The following is a 9,509-nucleotide window of genomic DNA, read 5'->3' as shown; positions in this document are numbered from 1 at the left end:
CCAGTTTATGAGCAGTGTAGCATTGGGAAGGTGGTCTCTTAGTATATAAACAAAAAAGTCAGTGCTACTACCCATACATCACATAGAAAGCAGATATCCCGGGTGCTCGATCCACAGTCGCTGGCTGAGTAGGGAAATGAGGAAAAGATGATCCGCACTCCGGTGATTGCTCTTAAAAAGTGTAATATTTATTGACAAGCCACAGTGACCAAACGCAAATGAGACCAGTTGACGCGTTTCAGCCTATAAGGCCTTAGTCGTAACCACCCATACCCCATCATTAGCAGCAACCAAGGTGAGATAGGAAATGAGGTTGGATCAGCTCCGGGTCTCTGCAAGAAATACAAAGGAAAATTGAGCCGGGACAGTGCATCTGCTGTGAGATTGCACTTGCCAGGTATGTAAGTACAGTGCACAATTGTGTGTAAAGGGATATCTGCACCAGCCTGCGTAGGAGGGACATAATGGCCAGGGACTTTGACCTGCCTTTGTTGACAATCTCAGCTGTGGCTAAGTTGTCAGTGGAGAAGACCACGGTCTGCCCCTAACAGGTGTGTCCCCAGACCTGAGCTGCCGCGATGATAGGGTAAAGATCGAACAATGAGGGCGTAAGGCTGAACCCGGTGACCAGAAGAATTTCCTGTGGCCATTGACCTGCAAACCAATGGGTGCCAAAAATGGCAGCAAAGCCTGTGGAGGCTGCTGTGTCTGTCACTATATGAGGTCAGGAGCCTGAAGCTGCTGGGGTGAGCATGGATATGCCATTCCAGTTCTGAAGGAAGTTGTCCCACATTGCAGCAGACGCCTGGTCTAGCCTGATGGTTTGATTGGGGTCCTGTGCATGAGAAAGGAAAACCAGGAGGCGAGAAATGAGGGAAAGCCCCTGAGGGACAAGTCTCATAGCAAAGTTCAGCATGCCTAACAGGAACTGCAGTTGTCTCTTGGTGCAAATTTGTGAGGTGGTGAAGGGGGGAATGACTGTCCTAATCTGGGACAGCTTGTCATAGGGTAGGCTGGCCTGCATAGAGCAGGTGTCAAGGGTAATTCCTAGGAAGGTGATGGACTGCGAGGGGCCTTCCACTTAATGCTTTGTTATGGGCACATTGAGGTTGCCGAACACTACCCTTAATTTGTTTAAATCTGAGGGGGGCTCATCAGGCCATTCGATCAGCAGGAAGTTGTCCAGGTATTGGATGACTTTCTGGCACTGCGCCTGGTGAGTTAGGATCCAGGTGAGGAACTGAGTTAATGTATCGAAGAGCCATGGACTGCTCTTTGAGCCAAAGGTCAGTTTGGTAGCAAAGTAGTATTAATCTCTCCATATGATGCTGTGCCACTGCCACAAGGAAGGTTCAATGGGTAAGAGCTTAAAAGTATCTGAAATGTCCACTTTGGACAGCCATGTGGTGGTGCCTACGCTAATGATGGACTGTATAGCTAAGTCAACGGATGCATATTTGAGAGAGAACATTTCGGAAGGAATCAGTGAGTTAAGACTAGGGATGTGGGAGGAATGAGGCATGGACAAGTCGTACACCAAACTTAATTTATTTGAGAATTTGCCCTTGACAAGCCCAATAGGGCTAATTCTTCATGTTTCAAATAGCGACTCAGCAAAGGGGCCGATAATGAATCCCTGGTCCAGCTTGGTCTGCAACAGATTGTCAATAGCCTGTTCATCATTGGAGGCTAAGCAGAACTTCCTGCACTCATGGGTGGTGTGGGGTAGGGTGATAAGCCCCATGTGGAATCCGGAGATAAACCCGTGCACCAGGAATAGTCTGTATGCGGGTGATGGGTGAGAGCAGGTAGAACTCCAGCCATCGTACGTTCACCTGGCTCAGTCAGGATGAGTTGGGATGCTTGAGAGTGCATGTGCTCTTGAGTTGAGCTCTATGACAGCTGACAAAAATGTGGAGAAGTCAGCATTGGTTGAAGCTGCAGGTGCCATAGTTGAAGTTGTTGCAGATAGGTGTCTTGCCTAGTAACTGGATGGGCCGTCTCAACTTGTCCATCTGAGGATGTTGCATAGGGGCAGGCATGCCTTGAGCGACACTAGAGGTAAAGGAGAAGGTCAAGGAACATGTGGCATCCATGTTAGAGCACCAGTTTATTGTGTGTGTTTAGGACTGGCAAACGGCGCAAAGCAGGGAATGCAGACCCCCAAAGTGGCAGCAGAACAACTCGGTGTCCACGATGCTCCAATTCGTGCTGGTTTGGAACTGGGTGAGTTTGGCTTTGGCTCTGGCTGCGAATGAGCAGTGGTAGTCATAAAACGCAGAGCCTCCAAATTTGTACCCTAAGTGAACTACGGCATAGAGGTACAAATCCATCTCTGCCCTCCTGCCGGGGTTGCCCGAGCTCAACAGGTCCCTAAACATGCAGAAGACCAGCACAAACTCAGTGACCGACAGTTTGTGATTGAGCCCGGGGTCTTTGGCCTTCAGAACCATGGACACGTCCCCCCAGGCATAGGTCTTATTCTTGGCCAGATCGTGGACCGAGGTGAGCAGGGAGGACAGGTTAACATCCTTTCCCTCCAGGATGTCCTTCCTGATGCCAGCAGGGATGAGGTGTGCAGGAAAAATAGTAGAACTAGTGTCCAGCGTACCTGTGGGTGGTAGTGCCAAGATGGGCACTGCGACCGTGTCTAGGGGGGTCACCACTGGACGCACCTCTAGGAGTCCTACTCTCCCCTGCACGTCGGAGACTGCTGTGGTCAGTCTGCCAATCATGGTGTGCAGGTGGGCGAGAGCTGAGGAGATGGACTGCAGGGATGCCTGCTGGGTGCTGGGTGCAGCTGCTGCTGGTGTTGGGAACAGCAGCCTGAATAATTTGTCTTTCCTGGCCGTGGCTGGGTAGGGAATGGCCCTACGCTGCAGCTCTGCCATGAGCTTAAGATAGTGCATTCCCTGAGGGACTGAGTGCTGCCTGGCTCTGAACCCGCAGTGGGTGACAGAGGGGCGGAGGCAAGGTCCTCACTGCCAGACTGTGACATGACTCCAGCTATAATGAGAAAAGAGGGGAGGGTATATGTTTAAGAAGTTTTTGGAAAAAGAGAACAGGGGAGGAGAGACGTAGTACGTAAGAATAAGTAAGAAGCAAGGGGGAGGAAGAACAGAAAAAGGAATGACAGGCATAGTCAAGAACACGATGCGTTCTGGCTAATGCTGAAGAGTGGAAATTTAGGTGCATTCGGGGCAACCGAGGCTAGCCAGGAGGTGACTGGCCAAATAACCGATAGCTTGGGTGCCTGGTCAGTGTCATGCACGGACCTGTGAACCAGATCCTCAGGGCATACTGGGGTGAGAAGCTGCAGTCTGGTTGTGGCTTAAGTAGGAATGCTGCGTTCTGTAATAGGTGACATTTGGTTGGCCTGCTAACGCCTGCATTGTCAGCAAGCAACTGTTTAGCAACCATGTCTGCGTAGTTTGAAGGTGATGTCCTTCAAAATAGGTAAAAAAGAAAAGCTTGTGGTGCCTGTAAACGGATAATGAGTGGTATGAGTGGCGACTGAGAGCTTGTGGCAAAGAACCTCTAGAAGGAGGCCGTGTAGCAGAAGCTGGTGGTGCCTGTAAATGGTAATGAGTGGTATGAGCAGCAACCTGTGAGCAGGTGCCTGTTGGAAGAACGTATTATATTTATATAGACTCATCAGGGAGGCGAAAACAAGGACAAATCATGCCGACTTGGGTCAGAGTTATGATGAAGCTGGAGTATCGTATATGTGTTTGAGTAAGTGCGACCGTATGAATGGTCCGAGTAACGACCATAGGTGTGCGCAGCCTATTGCATTAGGGTGTGCACCCCAAAGCTCAAACACACATGCGCATGTATGTATGCATGTATGTATGTGTATATGTATATTACACACACACGCACACTCTTATGGCAGAGCCGATGCAGTGAAAGAGAGGTATGGTAGCACTTTATTAATGGCAGAACTGGTCAGAGGGAGATATTTCCCATCTCCTCGCCGGCACACAGAGTGATAATGCTAATGCACTTGGGGTGATTAGGGTGTGCCCAGGCACACCTGGCACACCCCCTGCGCACGCCTATGGTAATGACTGGTTGATTGTGGCAAGAGCCTCATGAGAGACCCCGAGCTGCAGGAAGCTTGTGATGTTTGTGACAACTGGAATCGATTTGTGTCGTGCCGAGGTACGAAACACTATGTTTTTGTGATTTGAATCGGGCCATCGTAGAGTGTTAGGGTGCCACCCCCTCCTCCAAAACCGAACATATACCAACCACCCAGCTCCCGAGGCTAATCAAAGTGCAGACAAGGCACCAGGTTGGTCTAATTACCACCTCAATCAGCCACAGAACCTGTACAATCAATACATGCTAATCTCCAAATGGATGAGGCGGCAGCCCCATAGACAGTGAATCCTATAACAAGAGAAGTCTGTGTCGAGTTATATTGGACAACGACCGACAGCGGCTCAGAGGCTTGGATCTATGAACAAATTGTATGTTTGTGGATGGGATGACAAACAAGCAGAGGGAACTTACGAATCTACTACGCCTGGGTCGTAGGACACGACCGACAACAACTCGGAGGCAGCTAACTACGAAAGGGATGCATGATAGGAAACATAATGAATTGTAACATTGCGTATGAAATGAAAAAGGTTCGAATCCTACCTGCAACAGCGAGCGAGCACCACCAACGAAGATCACGAAACGAGAAGCCGCAGCATGCTTGTAATCTAAAGCACAGACTTATGAACACAAAGGGACCTGTGGATAGTCGGCCTAGTGAAGTGTAGTATCACACACTGGAACCGACAAGGAACACAGATGAGTGGGCTGCTTAAATACACCCCCCAGGCTCCTCCCATAAATTTGGCCCACAATACTGGCCTTCTAATATATAGATATACTGTAGGTATATAGATAGATAGATAGATAGATAGATAGATAGATAGATAGATAGATAGATAGATAGATAGATAGATAGATAGATAGATAGATAGATAGATAAATAGACAGTATGCGATAAAGGTTCAGTAAAATGCAGCAAAAGTCTGTTTTTCTCCTTGGGTCATATCAAGTTCCATCTTTGATCGAGATTGGTTTCCCTGGGATCTGCTTCCAAGTCCAACAACATCTGTCAGGCTCCACCGTAGGTGGCCTCCCTTGTTATCTCTCGCCTTGACTATTGCAACTCCCTTCTCATTGGCCTACCGCTCCATAGGCTATCCCCTCTTCAGTCTATCATGAATGCTGCTGCCAGACTTATCCACCTTACCAACCGCTCAGTGTCTGCCAACCCTCTACTTCAATCCCTACACTGGCTCCCAATCACCCAGCGAATTAAATTCAAAATTCTAACCACAACATACAAAGCCATTCACAACTCTGCCCCAAGCTACATCACTAATCTTGTCTCCAAATATCACCCAAATCGTCCTCTCCGCTCTTCTCAAGACCTCCTGCTTTCAAGCTCTCTCATCTCCTCCTCCCATGCTCGTCTCCAGGATTTCTCCAGAGCCTCTCCCATCCTCTGGAACTCGCTACCTCCATCTATCCGGCTAGCCCCTACTCTTGCTACCTTCAGGCAATCCCTGAAAACTCATCTCTTCAGGAAAGCCTATCACGTCTCCAACTAATCTCCTACCACTTCCACCAGCTCATTCCCCACAGTTACAACCTTTTGTACCACCTGCCCCACCCTATTAGATTGTAAGCTCTTCTGAGCAGGGCCCTCTTAATCCTATTGTATTGTATTGTATTATATTATAACTGTATTGTCTCCCTTTTATATTGTAAAGCGCTGCGTAAACTGTTGGCGCTATATAAATCCTGAATAATAATAATAATAATAATAATAATAAATGAGAATTTAATTTGAATCTGGATTCAACTGGTGATCAAAGGCCCAGGCTGGGTTATTAGCTGCATGCGCTATCCAGCTTATTATCTGGTAAGCAAAAAATCTATGTGGTAGAGGGATTGTTGTGTTTGTGAGTCACTGTCACACGAAGAAGACTCCGAAAAGGAATTTATTTTCTTTGAAGAGCAATTCACACAACTTCATTTTGCACCTCCAATTGTGCATTGACATTTGTTAAGACTCTAAAAAGTGATTCATACACTTTGAAGAGCGATTCACACAACCACAATTTTCAATATAATTTATTGACATGGTTTATTTTTCTTCACTTTTGTAACATAATTTAAATGGTTTGGGTATTTTTGAGGATTCTGAAAAGTGATTGATACACTTGGAAGAGCGATTCAGAGACTATTCATTTTCCTTTGTTTTTTGGTTGTTTTATACACTTTGAAGAGCGATTCACACATTCACTAATTTTTTTAATATAATTTATTGACATGTTTAATTTTATTCACCTTTGCAATACAATTGAAATGTTTTGGGTATTTTTGAGGACTCTGAAGAGTGATCTACAGATTATTTCCCTTTTCATTTTGGCTGCTTTACATTTGGAATCTCTCATAATATTATTTTTAGCGCAGCTCCTTCAACCCTTTTAGTGTTTCTGTATGTATCCTACAGGTGAGCCACTGCTATTCTTATAAGTAGCTTAATAGGTCTGTAGTGCAGTTTGCTCTCTATTTATATATATTAGTGACCGGCCCATTGTAGCTTTACTGCTACAAGGCGGCCACTCTGCGCAGAATCACATGTATATATATATATATATATATATATATATATATATATATATATATATATATATATATATATATATATGTATGATGTATGTATAATTCTGCATTTCCGAGTAGGGGGCACGTGTGTGGGCCTATCTGTGCAGTGATTCATCACAGCACATGCCGATCACCAGGTGCTGGCCAGAGATTGACCGCTGGCACTTGGCGATCGGCTCTGAGACTCACAGAACACAGCTCTGTCGGTGTAAACTAAGCAGGGAATGAAAACAACTAGATCCCCAGTAAAAACAGCATGCCCCCGATGACGTCAGTTGTAACGAAACATGTAGGGTGGAGCCTACGTACATGCTGTTGCCACACTATTTCCTGTGTTTACAGACTCATCTACTTCCATGCATGGATTTTTTTTTAGCTTGTTACCTTTATTCAAATGTGAGTACTTCTAATCCCTTTTTGCAACAATAAAGAGAGTGGGGGCGTTGGCAGTAAAGCACCACTATTTTTAGCGGCGCTTTTCGGCTTTAGCTTTCTTTCAGGCACTTTGCAGGTGCTTCAGCGGTGCTGCCCATTGATTTTAATGGGCAGGGGCGCTTTAGGAATGGTGTATACTCCCAAAGATGCTGCTTGTAGGACTTTTTTTAACATCCCGCAAGCGCTTCCCTCCAGTGTGAAAGCACTCAGGCTTTCACACTGGAGTGACAGGAGAGGCGCTTTACAGAATTGCTTTGCAGGCGCTATTTTTAGCTCTAAAACGCCTGTAAAGCGCTTCAGTGTGAAAGTAGCCTTAATGTTCCTGAAAGGATATGTTATCCTGGATCCATGCTGACATATTACACTGAGTGCATTTGACGCCGTAATAGAGCCCTGTAACTCTGGTAAGAGTCCATTTCACACTGGGTGGTGGATCATGTGGTGGATTTTGCTCACATTCCTGTACATTTGATTTTGCACAACATTATGAACTATTTCCTGGATGGTTTTTCGCTGTTTGTTTGATGCAATTTTTTGTTATTATTGATTCACTAATTTATGGAATTCATTTATTATGACTGCTGCATATTCTTATTATTTTCTCCTGATAAAGTTGTCAAAGCGAAGAAATTTGGTGTCCAAGCCCATATGCTGACAGGTACAAAAAGTGATGGGAAATCTACATTGTTAGACTTGTTGCAGGAACAGAAGAAATATTCTTGTGAACCAATAATTTCCTCAAATTATCAGTTCACAAGATTTCTAGAAAAATCAACAGGATACCCCATGGGCCTGAAGTGCCATGGAGAAGGCGACCATCCAGGAACTGTCAGCTACATTCACCATCGCTCATCCCCAGCAGGATAGGTCATCCTATGGTTGGATCCAGGGCTGGACTGGGACAAAAATTTGGCCCTGGAATTCATCCAGACCAGCCCATTTTACTCCAAACACCTGGTGTTGGCGCTTCAATCTTCTCGGCACCATAGTTGATATGGTGTCAGGATGATTGAAGCACATTATTTCTATTATTACATTGTAATATAACATGAAATAGTTCAACTCACCATAATGCAGAATCAGTGGGAGCCCTGAGTGTGTCACCTGCCACGTCACTTGCCACATCGCCTGCCACCAGATGCAGTGTGCCACTTGCCACGGCACTTGTCAGCAGAGGCTTCTCGGCCTTTTGACTAAGATCAAGTGTAGTATCTGTTCTTATCAGTTTCCAGGAGGTGGCGCTTGCTTCCGTCCCTGATCTATGGCGAAATAGTGAAGGGATGGTGGTTGCTATGCAAAGCCTGCTGGAGTAAAGGTGACCTGGAGCGGTTCATAGCCGAAAGGGAAGCCTTCTGATGGGGATGGAGAACCACGGGGTCTGATCCAGAGGGTCGGGACCCTGGCCTTCTGGCCTAGATTGGGGTAGCTCTAGCTCCAGCCAGTTTTTCTGGGAGAGAACGCTTACTCCTCCTTCGGGGGGGGGGAGTGGTCAGTATCTCCCGAATATAATTAGGCAGGAGGAACGGAACGACGTTGGAGCTCTCACCAAGTTTCCTGAACTCCTGGCCTTCCTGGTTGGGGTAGGGGCTGCTGTGGTCTGGGCTGATGGCCAGGGTTGGTCTTTGAAAGCCTATGGAGTAGTGCCCCTGGAGTGGCAGTCCAGGGGTGCCATAAGATCACTGTGATGCTGTCACTTTGATTTGAGGCACCACGGTCACTGCACTATAGAACACGCTTTTTTAGCACCTGCCTCTTGGGCCGGGCCTTTTGGCTAGGACCAGAGGAATTTTTCATTCCTGGCCGGAGGGCCTGGTCATTGTTTTACACAATGGCCACCTTTTTCACTCTCCTCTTCACTATCCCTTCCCCACTTTTTTTATTTATTTTCTTTTTTGATTGAACCTATGCTTTGTTTTCTCACGTCTTGTACACGTTTGTCTCACTGTGTGGTGAGTAAGGACGGGTCCTCGGGCCAGCCCTGAAAGTCTTGGGGAGGGGTGGACATGGCCTTTTGGCTTTGTCCGCCCTGACTCATGGGGTCTCCCTTCGGGGGAGCCCCACCTAGTACTTGGGTGGGTTCTGCCTCGGCAGACCTTCCAGAGAACGGGGTCTGTCTGGTTTCAGCCAGATAGACCATTGTAAGTACCTTTGTCCCAGTCTGGAGCCTAACCCCCCAGCGGATCAGGAAATTGGCACATCTGTGTACCCGTTGCACTTTTTTGTGACCACTCTCTATGTGTATGCACATTTTTTTGGCACCGGGTGAAGTTTTTGGGTGTGTTATGCACGCCCTAGGCTTTCAATAAAAAAAAAAAAAACTTGTCAGCAGAGGCAGCTTGTCACTTGCCACGTCGCCTGCCACCAAATGCCGCATGTCACTTGCCATGTTACCT

The 9,509-nt window shown here is 46.7% G+C and overlaps 1 pseudogene; it reads left to right on the top strand.

Moving 5' to 3' along the window:
- The first annotated feature begins 8,289 nt into the window (after positions 1–8,289).
- LOC141111530 (U2 spliceosomal RNA) lies at positions 8,290–8,421 on the top strand (annotated as a pseudogene).
- The last annotated feature ends 1,088 nt before the right edge of the window (positions 8,422–9,509 follow it).

This window comes from Aquarana catesbeiana, linkage group LG10 (genome assembly GCF_042186555.1).
Source record: "Aquarana catesbeiana isolate 2022-GZ linkage group LG10, ASM4218655v1, whole genome shotgun sequence".
Classification (NCBI taxonomy): Eukaryota; Metazoa; Chordata; class Amphibia; order Anura; family Ranidae; genus Aquarana; species Aquarana catesbeiana.
This window is presented reverse-complemented; position numbering and strand designations above follow the sequence as displayed.